The sequence below is a fragment of the Hypanus sabinus genome, chromosome 18 (assembly GCF_030144855.1).
Source record: "Hypanus sabinus isolate sHypSab1 chromosome 18, sHypSab1.hap1, whole genome shotgun sequence".
Lineage (NCBI taxonomy): Eukaryota > Metazoa > Chordata > Chondrichthyes > Myliobatiformes > Dasyatidae > Hypanus > Hypanus sabinus.
Window position 1 is genome coordinate 55,663,412 of NC_082723.1, and position 14,732 is coordinate 55,678,143.

Genomic DNA, 14,732 nt, shown 5'->3' on the forward strand with positions numbered 1-14,732 from the left:
AGGCATTGTTGCATCCCGACTCACAGAATCCCAGCACTGGCAACAGCTCTTCTCAATTTTGAGAACTTCAAAAACTGTAATTAAAGTATTATTTTGAGAACTTCAATGAAATCGGAATTGAACCATTAAAATTCCAAGGAATACTATCCTGGTTTGCGTAATCTGTTTTTGTAATTTAAACCGTGTCTGTGAATCAAATTCTAAGCTGGAGCAAATGTGAAAAGCTTCAGACAAAAACATTCCGAGTTGCTCAATAACAGGACAAAAAAACGCATTGACACAGGGAGCTTTGTGACATGACAATTGGTACAGCAAAGTCAGAATGATTTAACAAACACATTCATTTTGAGTTCTGCCTCTCAATACAAACTGCACCCAATGCCAGGGTGCAACATCAGTCTGGTACAAGGAAGAGCATTTGTTATATTTCACATTGTTTATCATCTATTCCTAAGTGCCCTTGGTAAGAAGACTGTTGTGTAGATTTTCTGGTGGTGTCAGGTTTCAGGATTTAGACTCAGTGACGATGAAGAATAGTGTGTGATTTGGGGAAAATGCTCAAGGGCTAATCTTACAGGTTGTGTTGTTGCATACACTGGCTGTCTTTCTTGACAGAAGGGAACACCATTAGATTAGAACACTAAAACTATTTGAGGAAATGTTTATGCAGCTAAGGTTAGGATCTGTAATACCATAGTTGTCTGGGTGAATAACTGTATCACAGTAGGCAGAAACATCACACAGAGCTAGTAAAGACTCGAACATTAATTCTGACAGCAGTCCAGCTCATCCCACCACTCCCTCTACCCCTAGTCCCATGGCCTTCTAATTCTTTCCTTTCACGTACTTGGCCAGCTATCTTCCGAATGCGATGTTGATTACTAATGCTAGTCTGTGTCAGTTCCCTTGCCAATTCCCTTCATTGTGTGATCCTTGTGTCCACCAAGGGTCAAAAATTAGGGGACACTCTATCTCTACATTACCTATACTGCTAATACTTTTAAATTCCTTTATCACATCATCTCAAAACCTCCTCTGTTTTAAAGAGGTCAATCCCATCTCTTCAGTCTGTCCACACAACTAAAGCCCCTCATCCCTGAATAATTTTGGTAAATCTCTTGAAAGACCACCTCCAAAGCCTTCACATACTGCCTGAAATGAGCTGAAGAGAGTTCTCTTGTTGCTTTGTCCAGGTTCATCCCTACTTTTGTATTCCATGCTTCTAATAGTAAAACGGAGTCCTGTTTGTGTTCTTCATCAGCCTTTTAGCCTTCGATGAACTATCCCTATATCTCCCACGTTGTTCCATTCCAGCAATCAGTTAAAATTTTGCCCTCATGTTCTCTTGATCTTCTTGTGCTCTCTCTTCACAACCAATCCACATATTTCTCTTTCTCACTCTGGTCTATTTATTCCCTCTTTGTTAATGTCACATTCTTGCACCCTGTATATGGACAACACGGCCATCTTCTGCTCAGATCCACGATCAGTTCACAGACTGATCGCCATTTGCAACTATTTTGACCTCTTTAAAACAGAGGAGGTTTTGAGATGATGTGATAAAGGAATTTAAAAGTATTAACGGTATAGGTAATGTAGAGATAGAGTGTCCCTTAATTTTTGACCCTTGGTGGACACAAGGGTCACACAATGAAGGGAATTGGCAAGAGAATTGACACATTCTTGGTGTAAACCTCCCACCACAGTACTAATAAAACTCTTATGTGTTGCCAAAAGACTTAACTTGAGGGAATGGAAATCACCCTCTCCCCCTTCCTTTCGAAGATGGATGGCCGATATGATCTCAGTCATACAGATGGAGAAACTTAGGTTCCTGAGAACAAATTCAATTAAAAAATTTTTGGCTATCTAGGATCTATTTTTTGCCTACCTGGATGAGGCCGGGGGCAGACGAACAATTCCCCAACCCAGCTGATTTCTCACGGATCTCATTTGCGATTTAATGTTTAGTATTCTGAGCACTTTGTACAATAGGTATCCCTCTAATGTTCTTTTCTTTTGCTTATTTCATTTTTACACGTGTCTGAGCTATTATGTTCTTGTTGATTTCATTTTTTTTTGAAAATTTTGAAAATAAAGTATTTAAAAAAAATAAAAAAATGAAACTGGCAGTGGTTCCAGTTTTGCTGACTTATAACCTGTCCAGCCTATCAGGATCCCACCTCCCCCAGAAATGATCCCCTTGCCCATCAGGAAGGATTAGAACATAAGGGGGGTGCCATTTCCAGGCAGAGGAGGCATCCAGGACAAAACCTTCCTGTATATGGACAACACGGCCATCTTCTGCTCAGATCCACGATCAGTTCACAGACTGATCACCATTTGCAACTATTTTGAGTTGGCATTGATGGCCAGAGTTGACTGCAGGAAGAGTAAAGCCATGCTATTCATCAAATGTCTCCTTCACCGCTAGGTGTGACTACCGGAAAGAATTGTGGATCTGGTTTGGAGGGGCCAAGGTGTGCAAGAAGTATTGGCTGGAGCAGATGTGAAAAGTCAAAACTACGTTGGCAGTATGGAAGCTGTGTTCCCTGTCCATAACTGGGAAGAATTTGGTGTGAGGTGCTCCTGAGGCTGCTGCATCTGGTGCAGCTGTGGCCTGTCCCCCACTACTCCACCTTAGAAATCACTTGGATCATCTTCCAGGTCATCTGGGAATCCAAGATGGAACAGATCAGGCCAAAATGAGCAAATCCCCAGACAATGGCGGCAAAAATATAACCAATATTGCCCACAAGCCGATTACTACTTTGTGTGGTGTGGCTGCATTAGCCTGTGCATGGAACCAAAGTATGTGGGCCCTGAGCATCACTGCATACTGGGATTCTACTTGTCCCCGGTGTCGCAGAAGACAGGTTTGGTCCCATTGCCATGCAATGCCCCAGTCAGATGGGGGTTGCTTACTATCTGCCTCTCATGGGAAGGTTCTCCAGGCAAATGCCCTTGACCGCAAGTCCATCAGTCAGTGGTTGCTATGGAATGTCCTGCAGATGCTATGAGACAAGGACTCCTCAGGCATATTATCTTCAGGGCAACTGCATTGAAGAGGAATAGGTTACTCACCTCTTTGTAAATTCTGGATTTGTTGAGAGGACGTCGAGATGGATTCAGGCATTATTTCACACCAATGCAGCCTCATAACAGAACTACAGGCCTACAGGGTACAGCTATCTGATCTAAGGACTATTCACAGAGATACACACTGAGCCAGCCTGCCAGGCAGGCATCAAGAGCTGCTGCAAGGTGAGAGACCTTCTTTGGTCTTCCAGCAGAATGGGTACTTCCAGCAGGCTGCAGTACAGCTGGGTGATGCATTGAAGTTTACTGCAGCCAATGCAAGCATTCTGTGGGGAAGGACCACAGTCTAGGCTCTTTTCATCACTGGTTATTGAGGAGTTGGGTCTGGTGGGGAAACCTGTCAAATGAAAGATTGTATGGGTTGCAATATTTTTTAAACACTACTGAATGTATTTAGCAAGTGATAAAGAAAATTAAAGAGTATTCCATTGTGTTTTTTACGTGTGTGTGTGTGTGTGTGTGTGTGTGTGTGTGTGTGTGTGTGTGTGTGTGTGTGTCTTGGATTTCCAGCATCTGCAGATATTCCCTTGCTCGTAATAGTCCCCTTAGCTCTGTTTTATGTTGTTCATTTAAAATCTGTCCAAAACAATTGCACGTACTGCTGAATGATGCAGAATGTACACAGTGCAGCTGGACTCCTATGCGTGCACATATAGATATATATCTTTTCACAAGATCACAAGACAAAGGAGCAGAAGTAGGCCATTCAGCCCATCGAGTCTGCTCTGCCACTCCACCATGAGCTAAACTATTCTCCCACCTAGTTCCAGTTTCTGGCTTTTTCCCCATATCCCTTGATACCCCGACTAATCTGATACCTGTCAATCTCCTCCTTAAAAACCTTCAATGATTTGGCCTCCACAGCAATATGTGGTAACGAATTCCATAAATCCATGATTGTTTCTACGCTCACCGGCGCTTGATACTGGAAGCAATAAGGAGATTACACCTTCAAGATCTGGTTTCTTCATCGCTTTCCTATTTCTTTCAAGTATGTAAAAGATCTCATCTCTCTTCCTCCCTGTGCCACGAATCAGTGGTTGGCTGATCTCCAGGACGGCACTAAATTGTAAGGATTAAGGCCGTGACTTGGGCAGAGACACTTTCTGAAGTTGGATTGACAGCTGCTATCGTTATCTATCAACTCAAATCTATATATCATCAGGCTAGGAAATGTTGGTCTGTCACCAAATAGGTCAGTCTCTTGTTGAACTTGGTTCAAAACTCAGCCAGTGTTAACATGGATGGCTTCAGCAGTGACAGGCTTGAAATATCCTATTGAAGAAATACACACCCTCCTGGATGGAGCAGGGACATCAGTGCTCAAGTTCCAGTGCCAAAGTTTGAGACAACAATTCCTGCTCCTGGGTTTTCCGCGACATGGCAAACATCCTGAGGTCACACAAATGCAAGATGTGATTCCGCAGGATAAGGTAAGCTGCCAGACCAATATTCATTCAACTAACTGAACCAACAGAGAGAATATACTTTAAGTACAAATGCAGTTTGATTATTTAGCATTTTACTTGCACTGAATGACTGTCTGTTTAAACCAAATGTTTGTTTAAACTCACCAAGGCCTTATCCCACTCTCCCACTTAAGAACGGAAGAATGAGGAGAGGGGGTTGGCCCATTGTCCCCACATGCCTGGTCTGCCACTCAGTAAAATCATTGCTGATTCAATCTTGGCCTCAACACTTTCTCTCTCCAGATCCCTGACTCCCTCATAGTGCTATTGTCGGTCTCTACCTTGAATATGTTCAATGACAACACAGCTCTCTGGGGTACAACATGCAGTAGATTCACAATAAATTTCTCCACATTTTTCTTATAAATTAGTGAATACTTATTTTGAGATGTGCCAGCAACACACACAGAATGCTGGTGGAATGCAGCAGCTCAGGCAGCACCTATAGGGAGAAGCGCTGTCGATGTTTTGGGTGGAGACCCTTCGTCAACGAAGTCCTGACGAAGGGTCTCAACCCGAAACGTTGAGAAAAAAACGTTGGAAAAAAAGCAAGGATGTAATGCTGAGACTTTATTGAGCACGAATGAGGCCTCACTTGGAGTATTGAGAGCAGTTTTGGGCCTCTTATCTTCAAAAGGATGCTCTGAAATAGGAGAGAGTTCAAAGGAGGTTCACAAAAGTAATTCCGGGATTGAATGGCTTGTCATATGAAAAGTATTTGATGGCTTTGGATTTGTATTTACAAAAATTCAGAAGAATGAGGGATGACCTCATTGAAACATATTGAAAGGTGAAAGGCCTCGACAGAGTGGATATGGAGAGGAAGTTCCCAACAGTGGGAGAGTCTAAGACCAGTGGGGACAGCCTCAGAATAGAGGGGTGTCCTCCTCGAATATTGAGGAGGAATTTCTTTATCCAGAGAGTAGTGAATCTGTGGAATTCTTTGCCACAGGCCACCATGGCATGGAGGATCGGATTCTTGGACCGGAGGAGCCTTTCCATCTGTGCCGCCTTCTGAATCGGGATAGTCGCCACAAAGGACGGGATTCCCAACCCGCCATCCTTCAGACCTGCATGGAGGAAAGCCACAGATGTATCATGTGGGAGACGCAACCAAGAGCGGATGGCCGCACGTACCTGTTTGTCAAGGGCCTTGAGTGTGTTGTAATGAGCCCTGCCAACGACCAGACTGTGCACGAGTTTGCCAATTACGTGCTCGCGGAGGATCGTCAGCCTCTGGTGTGGTTTCAGCGGAGCTCTGGTGATGTTATCTAGTATATTTAAGGCAGAGGTTAATAGATTCTTGATTGGCCAGATTATGAAGGGATATGGGAGAAGGCAGGAGATTGGGGCTGAGAGGAAAATTGGATCAGCCATGATGAAATGGCAGAGCGGACTCAATAGGTCAAATGGCTAAGTTCTACTCCTATTTCTTATGGTCTTATACTATGATTAGGAAAACCTGCTCTCAACATGCATCCTGTGAAACTCCTCAGAAACATTTACATTTCAATGAGTACAAGCCCAACTAGCCCACCGTTTCTTCATACGTTTACCGTTTCACCCAGGGATCAATCCAGTGAACCCTCTCTGCACTGCCTCCAATGTAAGCATCTCAAACCCAGAAACCAAAACTGTACAGATACATTCTCACCAGCAGCTGACAAGTATGCATCGATACTTCCCAACATTGACATTCCAAACCCCTTCAAATAGCAATCAGTGTTCCATTGGCTTTCCAAATTACTTGCTATACCTGCAAGATAACTTTTTGTTCATGTACTAGAACAAATAATCCCCTATGCACTTGTAAAGGGGGTTTCTTCTTTTTCTCTTTGTTACTGTGTATGTAATCAAAAGGGCTTCTTTGTTTTGTTAACTAGCAGGAATGCTAATTTACTGATAACGAGAATGGTATTCCTTTGTAAACCAAATGGGGATTAATGTTCTTTCTTCTGAGTCTGTAAGCTTTTGTTGACGGGCTTTTGGGCAGATCGGCGCGAGGGGGTTGAGAGAGAGGACGCAATGCTGTAAGCTGGGTGAGGAACGGACCCCAAGCGGGGGTCCGAGGCCAGGAGGTACTCCGAGGAGGGGGGGGATGAAGCCAGATGTGCTTGGTTGACCACTCGGAGGGTCCTGAGCTGTGAATCGAGGAGTTCGGAGGGGAGCGAATGGTGGCCAGAAGACTTCAGTAATTGAGCTCCAACGGTTGTGCATGAAGTGGTTTGGACTTTGATAAGTTTGGCACCTTTTCTTTATTTTTTCTCTTCATATATACTGTATCGTTATTAATGACTTAGTTATAGTAACCTTGATAAATTGTACTCATTTAATCGCTTATGGTGTACTGTCTGTTTTTGGGTGAGGCGGGGACATCACACAGCATCCACACCAGCTGATTACCCAGTTTGGCGGGGCCGAAGGCTGCTCCCCTAGACGAGAACAAGCTGAGCGAGCCTGAGGTGACCCAGGGGGGTTACACACTGCAACATTTCACTGTTCAATTCTGCTTATACTGTAACTTGCTTTCCTTTTTTTTCTAACGACGTGGACAGCATGATATTTTTCCACACTGCACTAGACTTACCGATTTCTTGCCCTTTCGCTAGCCTTTCTATATCCCTTTGCAGGCTTTCTTGGTCCTCTTCATAACTTAACAACCTATCTATCATCGCACCGTCAGCAAATGTGGCTACAGTACATTGGTCCTTTCATCCAAATGATTGACACGGATTGCAAGTCGTTGTGACCCCAGCACTGTTCCCTGTGATATGCCTCTAGTCAGTAATACAATACAAAAATTATCTATTTATCCTGAACTTCTGTTAGTTAGCCATTCCCTATCCTTACCAATATATTACACTCAACTCTGTGACTTCAAATGATGTGCTGCAATAAAGGTTCAAAGTAAATTTATTATCAAAGTATGTACTGTATATGTCACTATATGCAACTCTGAGATTCACTTTCTTGTTGGTATACTCAATAAATTGAAAGAGTAATAACCATAACAGAATCAATGAAAGATCACAGCAACATGGTAGACAACCAGTATGCAAAGCACAACAAACTGTGCAAATATAAAAAGCAAGAAATAATAAGAATAAATAAGCAATAAATAATTGAGAACATAAGATTAAGAGAACTTGAAAGTGAGTCCATTGGTTGAAGGGAACATTTCAATAATGGGGCAAGTGAAGTTGAGTGAAGTTATTCCCTTTGGTTCAAGATGGTAATAACCATTCCTGAACCTGGTAGTGTGAGTCCTGGAGCTCCTGTACCACCTTCTTGAGGGCAGCAGTGAGAAGAGAGAGGTGGGGGTCCAGCAACAGCTTTTTATGTAATGCGCTCAGTGGTGCGGAGGGCTTTACCCGTGATGGACTGGGCCGTATCCACTAATTTTTTGTAGGATTTTCCATTTAAGGGAATTAGATGCCAGGCTGTCGGGATACTCTCCACTGTATATGGACATAAGTTTGCTGAATCTACGCAAATTTATAACAAAGTAAAGATCACGATCATGATCAAAGTATATTAAAGAATGTATAAATTACACAACCTTGAGATTTGTTTACTTACAGGCAGCCACAAAGCAAGAAACCTAAAAGAGCCCAATTATATAAAAAAGAAGACCAACCCGCAATGTGCACAGAGAAAGAGAAAGACACGCAAATCTTGCAAACAGTAGAAGTGAGCAACGGCAACAAAATTCCAAACTAAACTGAGTCCTGAGATCCAAATCCCTGGAGCAGACCGGAGTAGGTCCGAAGCCTCAGTATGCAGTTCATCATGTTAGTGGTGTAAACTGCTGCAAGGTTCACAGACACGAAGCGCAGCAGTTGGGCGCAGTCTCACTGGCTTAGCGTCATGGAGAAAGGACCCAAGTCTACCTGGGCCAACGTTTAAATTGGCTGACCAGAGGATGGTACCTCACGTTAGGACCTAGGCCCTGCTGCAGCGAATCACTCCAGCCTCGATTTTGCTGCCGAGGAAGCTGTTCTTGACCTCTCCAAATTGCCTCGGCACCCAGAGCAATCCAACCTCGGCAGACTCTCGACACCCTGCCTTTCTAGCATTTAAATCGTCCAGGCAGTAAATCGTGCCTCACATTAGGACCCGCGTTCCAACCGTGGCAAGTCTCTCCAGGCCTAGAACGCACCACCCAGCAATTCCCCAGGCCTAGATTTTGCTGTTGAAGAAGCCGTTGTTCACCTCTCCAAATCAGCTTGGCGCTTACAGTAATCCACCCTCGTGCTGGGTTTCAGTGGACAAGCATCGGAGCTTCTCTGCTCGTCTTTTCCCCTCCGAATTGTTCATCCCAACCAGCAGGGCACCTCTCCCGAACTCGGCCCACCCTCTCTCACCTCCTCAATGTTTGCAGTGACAACTCACCACAATTTACTCCAAAAAAGTGTTATTAGTAATAGTTTTAATTAGGTTCCTTTGCTTTCAAACTACCAGTAAGCTGACACACGCCTTTGGTAGCACCATCTTAATGCTATTATGCCTTCTTTATGATGGTACTTACATGTTGGTTCCAGGACAGATCCCCTAATATAATAATGCCGAGGAATTTAAAGCTATTGACCCTCTTCTCCTCTGACTCCTGAAAGAGATTTCACTTATGGACTTAGAACATAGTACATAGAACATAGAACAATACAGCACAGTACAGGCCCTTCGGCCCACAATGCTGTGCTGACCCTCAAACCCTGCTTCCCATATAACCCTCCACCTTAAATTCTTCCATATACCTGTCTAGTAGTCTCTTAAACTTCACTAGTGTATCTGCCTCCACCACTGACTCAGGCAGTGCATTCCACACACAACCACTCTCTGAGTGAAAAACCTTCCTCTAATATCCCCCTTGAACTTCCCTCCCCTTACCATGTCCTCTTATACTGAGCAGTGGTGCCCTGGGGAAGAAGCGCTGGCTGTCCACTCTGTCTATTCCTCTTAATATCTTGTACACCTCTATCATGTCTCGTTTCATCCTCCTTCTCTCCAGAGAGTAAAGTCCTAGTTCCCTTAATCTCTGATCACAATGCACACTCTCTAAACCAGGCAGCATCCTGGTAAATCTCCTCTGTACCCTTTCCAATGCTTCCACATCCTTCCTATAGTGAGGCGACCAGAACTGGACACAGTACTCCAAGTGTGGCCTAACCAGAGTTGTATAGAGCTGCATCATTACCCCACGACTCTTAAACTCTATTCCTCAACTTATGAAAGCTAACATTCCATAAGCTTTCTTAAGCTTATCTACCCATGAGGCAACTTTCAGGGATCTGTGGACATGTACCCCCACATCCCTCTGCTCCTCCACACTTCCAAGTATCCTGCCATTTACTTTGTACTCTGCCTTGGAGTTTGACCTGCCAAAGTGTACCACTTCACACTTCTCTGGGTTGAACTCCATCTGCCACTTTTCAGCCCACTTCGGCATCCTATCAATGTCTCGCTGCAATTTTAGACAATCCTCTACACTATCCAGAACACCACCAACCTTTGTGTCGTCTGCAAACTTGCCAACCCACCCTTCCACCCCCACATCTAGGTCGTTAATAAAAATCACGAAAAGTAGAGGTCCCGGAACTGATCCTTGTGGGACACGACTATTCACAACCCTCCAATCCAAATGTACTCCTTCCACCATGACCCTCTGCTTTCTGCAGGCAAGCCAATTCTTAATCCAGCACCTTCCTCCTGGAGTTGATAATCAGCTCACACGAGGAAATCTGCAGATTCTGGAAATTTAAGCAACACACACAAAATGCTGGTGGAACGCAGCAGGCCAGGCAGCATCTATAGGAAGAAGTACAGTCAACGTTTCAGGTCGAGACCCTTCGTCAGGACTATAATCAGCTCTTTGGTTTTGCTAACATTCAGTGTGAGGTTGTCTTTGTGGCACCAGTCAAACAGATTTTCAGTCTCCCTCCTATGTATCATTTAATCACCATCGTTGATTCAGCCGCCAACAGTGGTGCCACCAGCAAACTTAAAAACAGGTTTGGAGCTGAATTTAGCCATGCAATCACAGGTGAGTGAAGTGGGGTTGGGGGTGGGGGCAAGCACACAATCTTGTGGTGCACCTATGCTGATGGTGATTGTGGAGGAGATTTTGTTGCCAATCCATGCTGACTGGGGACCCTGTTAAATCCTCTAAGTTTGAAAGAAAATGTGTCAAACACAATAGCCCTTTCATAAATCACGACAACTGTTTGATTGTCTGTTACACTAAGATCAAGAGGGCTTACTGTGCTATTCCATGCCCACACTTCGGAAAGTCAGATCACCTGGCTGTACTGAGTGTAGGCAGAGACTGAAGACTGCAGCACCAGTAGTGAAGACCAAGAAGGTATGGACAAGGGAAGCACAGGAGCATTTACAAGACTGCTTTGAATTGGTGGACTGGACTGTATTCAGGGATTCATCTTCAAATCTGGATGAGAATGTCACAGTTGTTATCAGCTTCATTAAAACCTATGTGGATGAGTGTGTTTCTACAAAACCTTGCCGTACATTCCCAAACCAAAAGCCGTGGATGAACCAGGAGGTACGTCACCTGCTGACGGCTAGATCTGTGGCATTTAGTCTGGTGACCGAGGCCTGTGCAAGAAAATTACCTATGACTACACAGAGGACTATTTCAAGAGCGAAGAAACAATTCTGAGCAAGATTGGAGGCGACATCGGAAGCACATCAACTCTGGCAGTGTTTGCAGACGATACTTACTAAAAAAACGAAACCCAATAGCATGAATGGCAGCGATGTTTCACTATCAGATGAGCTCAATGCCTTCTTTGAAAAGGCGAATATAACTACAGCCATGAAGTCTCCCTGCTGTACTTGGTGACCCTGTGATCTCTGTCTCGGAGGCCAATGTCAAGGTCTTTCAGGAGGGTGAACCCTCACAAGGCAGAATGTCCAATGGAGAACCTGGTAAGGCTCTGAAAACTTGTGCCAACCAAGTGGCGGAAGTGTTCAAGGACATTTTTGACTTCTCGTTTCTACAGTTGGAAGTTCCCACCAGCTTCAAAAGGGCAACAATTATACCAGTGCCCAAGGAGAGCAGAGTGAGCTGCCTAAATGACTATTGGCCAGTAGCACTCACATCTCCAGTGATGAAATGCCTTGAGAGGTTAGTGATGGCTAGAATCAACTCCAGCCTCAGCAAGGACCTGGATCCATTGCAATTTGCCTATCACCACAACAGATCAACAGTAGACACAATCTCATTGGCTCTTCACATGGCCTTAGACCACCTGGACAAAACAAACACCTACGTCAGGATGCTGTTCATCAACTATAGCTCAGCATTTAATACCATCATTCCCACAATCCTGATTGAGAAGTTGCAGAACCTGGGCCTCTGTACATCTCTCTGTGATTCGATCCTTGACTTCCTAACTGGAAGACCACAGTCTGTCTGGATTGGCGATAATGTCTCCTCCTCACTGACAATCAACACTGGTGCACTTCAGGGGAGTGTGCTTAGCCCCACTGCTCTACTCTGTATATACCCATGACCGTGCAGCTAGGCATAGCGTAAATACTATCTATAAATTTGCTGATGATACCACCATTGTTGGTAGAATCTTAGATGGGGATGGGGGGGGGGGGAGCCTGCAGGAGCGAGATATACTAGCTAGTGGAGTGATATTGCAGCAACAACCTTGCACTTAGTAAGACCAAAGAGCTGATTGTGGACTTCAGAGAGGGTAGGATGAGGGAACATGAACCAATTCTCATAGAGGGATCAGAAGTGCAGAGAGTGAGCAGTTTCAAATACCTGGATGTAAAGATTTTTGAGGATCTAACCTTGTCCCAACATATCAATGCAGTTATAAAGAAGGGAAGACAGCAGCTATATTTCCTTTGGAGGTTGAGGAGATTTGGTTTGTCACCTAAAAAACTCAAAAGTTGGAGAGTATGCTGACAGGCTACATCACTGTCTGGTATGAGGGGTGGGTTGCTGCTACTGCACAGGATCGAAAGAAGCTCCATTTTGAGTACCAGCCTCCATAGTATCCAAGACCTCTTCAAGGAGCAGTGCCTTGGAAAGATGGCAGCCATCATTAGGGGCCCCCACCTCTTCTCATTGTTACTATCAGGAAGGAAATACAAAAGCTTGAAGGCACACATTCAGTGATTCAGGAACACTTGTTCCCCTCTACCATCCAATTTCTAAATGGACATTGAACCCTTGAACAGTAACTCACTTTTATTTCTGATTTAGCACTATTTTAATTTAACTATTTAATATACATATGTAGACAGCAAACACACTTCAGTGTGAAGAAGCAAGCGTTCAAACCGTTCACCATATTCTTGGCATAACTGGTAAAATATTCTGCTATTTAATGGATGAATTTCAATTTTATTGATAGGAGATATTACAAGAGTCATGCTGGCTAAGGTTTTTGGCTGCGAGATGTTGATGATGAATTACTCAATGAATTGCAAACAGATTTCTTTTTTCATAAATGCCACTAAACCAGAATGGCGACCTGTCATATATGGTGGTCCATCTGTTGCACGAGAAATCATGTTCCTAATCACAATACTTTTATCCTCAATATACATTTTGAGCTTGTCATAGATTGAGTCTTCATTGATATTTGATTTTACCTTTTTACAAAAGAGAATCTCTTCATAAACGTTTCCATTTTTGATAAACAGTGTACATGCCATTAGCAATGCCTCATTGTCTCGCTCAGTTGACTCATCCAGTTGTATCACAAATTCTGTTTTCTGTAGTGTTGTGCACAGTTGATACTCAATGTCTTCACTCATTTTGTCATTTTGACAAGCTACAGAGTTTATACTCAGAGGAACTGATTTTAAAATACTGGTATTGATTTTGAGGACAGTGGTGAGCACTTCTGATACAGCAGGCATGATTAATTTATGACCAATTGTATGAGATTTTCCCCATTTTGCTATCATTTTGGAAATGTTATAAGAAGCAATGAGACATTATTCCATATATTGTGCACATTCAAATATAACACCTTCAGTCCTGTATTCAGCCTTTTCAATTTTGTCTGCCTTTTACCTTGCAGCTCATCCTGTTGACAGCAATTTTGTAAATTTGTCCTATCAACAGCCTCTCCTCACTACACATTGCCTCTGTTTGTAAACCAGCTACCTCATCTTCAGCACTATCCTCTGCCTTTCCTACGATACTTCTTGCATTGAAATATATGCAGCTCAGGACGCTGGTCGCAACATGCTCAACCTTTTGATTCCTAACTTTCTCTGAAGTCTTACCAACATCTGCCTCCACAACCTTTCCACTGCCTGTTCCCATTCCCCTGCAACTCTAGTTTAAACTCCACTGTGCAGCATTAACAAACCTTCCCACTTGAATCACAAACAAGAGAAAACCTGCCAAAGGGTTTCGGCCCGAAACGTCGACTGTAGAGTCCTGCCGAAGAGTTTCGGCGTGAAACATCAACTGTACTCTTTTCCACAGATGCTGCCTGGACTGCTGAGTTCCTCTAGCATTTTGTGTGTGTTGCTTCTACACTTGATTATCAGTCCCCCTCCAGCTCAGGTGCAAACAGTCCCTTCTGTACAGGTCCCACCTTTCATGGAAGAGAGCCCAATAATCCAAAAATCGTATCCCCTCCCTCCTACACCAACTCCTTAGCCACATATTAGTGTCTAATCTTCCTATTTCTAGCCTCACCAGGACATGGCATGGGTAGCAATCCTGAGATCACAACCCTGGAGGTCATGTCCTTTAAATTAAAACTGAACTCCTTGAACTCCCTATGCAGAACCTCATCACTTATCCTACCCATATCACTGGTACGTACATGGACCATAACTTCTGGCTGTTCACCCTCCCACTTCAGAATGCTGAGGACTTGATCCAAGATATCCAGGACCCTGGAACGCGGGAGGCAACATTCCATCCGGGAATCTTGTTCTCACCCACAGAACCTTCAGTCCTTTCCCCCTAACAAATCCCCTATCACCACAGCGAGCCTCTTCTCCCCCACCTTCCTTTCTGAGTCACAGCAGCAGGCACAGTGCCAGATACCCGACCACTGTGACTTTCCTCAGTTAGGTCATCCCCCCCACTCCCAAAAGTATCCCAAGTTATATATCCTGTTGTTGAGGGGGTTGGCTACAGGGGTACTCTGCACTGGCTCC